This window comes from Bubalus bubalis, chromosome 10 (genome assembly GCF_019923935.1).
Source record: "Bubalus bubalis isolate 160015118507 breed Murrah chromosome 10, NDDB_SH_1, whole genome shotgun sequence".
Taxonomy (NCBI): Eukaryota; Metazoa; Chordata; class Mammalia; order Artiodactyla; family Bovidae; genus Bubalus; species Bubalus bubalis.
This window is the reverse complement of record NC_059166.1, coordinates 51,858,506-51,859,514: the sequence shown is the minus strand read 5'-3', so window position 1 is coordinate 51,859,514 and position 1,009 is coordinate 51,858,506. Positions and strand designations below refer to the sequence as shown.

Sequence of the window (1,009 nt, the reverse complement as noted above, 5' to 3'; positions counted from 1 at the left end):
TGCATTTCTCTGATAATGAGTGATGTTGAGCATCTTTTCATGTGTTTGTTAGCCATCTGTATGTCTTCTTTGGAGAAATGTCTATTTAGTTCTTTGGCCCATTTTTTGATTGGGTCATTTATTTTTCTGGAATTGAGCTGTAGGAGTTGCTTGTATATTTTTGAGATTAGTTGTTTGTCAGTTGCTTCATTTGCTATTATCTTCTCCCATTCTGAAGGCTGTCTTTTCACCTTGCTTATAGTTTCCTTTGTTGTGCAGAAGCTTTTAAGTTTAATTAAGCCCCATTTGTTTATTTTTGCTTTTATTTCCAATATTCTGGGAGGTGGGTCATAGAGGATCCTGCTGTGATTTATGTCGGAGAGTGTTTTGCCTATGTTCTCCTCTAGGAGTTTTATAAAAAATATGGAACGCTTCACAGATTTGCGTGTCATCCTTGCACAGGGGCCATGCTAATCTTCTCTGTATTGTTCCAATTTTAGTATATGTGCTGCCAGAGCGAGTACAATGTTATGTTTTAAGCCAGCTTTTTCATAGTACTTTCCTATGAAAAAGTAAATGCCATTTATAGTACTTTTTTTTTTTAGATTCTTCATTGTTGTTTATTTTATTTTATTTTTTAACTTTACAATATTGTATTGGTTTTGCCATATATCAACATGAATCTGCCACAGGTATACACGTGTTCCCCATTCTGAACCCTCCACCCTCCTCCCTTCTCGTACCATCCCTCTGGGTTGTCCCAGTGCACCAAAAATGCAACTAGAAACTCATCCATCAAAAGTTATTGAGCACTTAACTCAAATGAGAAATAATTTTTTAATGATATCATAAATAAAAAGTTCCAGGCCTGAAAAAAAACTATATTAAAGCATTTTCATTTAAGACAGATTAAAGTTGAATTTTATATTGATTCAAAAAAACTGAATGAATTAGTAGTATAAATAATATTGGTAAGAAGACATTTGGAAAAGAAGATAAATTAATAGGAGTTAAATGATGACCATTCAAA

At 33.2% G+C, this 1,009-nt stretch overlaps 1 non-coding gene across 1 annotated transcript; it reads right to left on the bottom strand.

Annotated features, from left to right (window-relative positions):
* Window positions 1-396: 396 nt before the first annotated feature.
* Window positions 397-503, bottom strand: LOC112587679. Its single transcript, XR_003112179.2, has one exon. It is a non-coding gene; the product is annotated as a U6 spliceosomal RNA (small nuclear RNA).
* Between the last annotated feature and the right edge of the window lie 506 nt (window positions 504-1,009).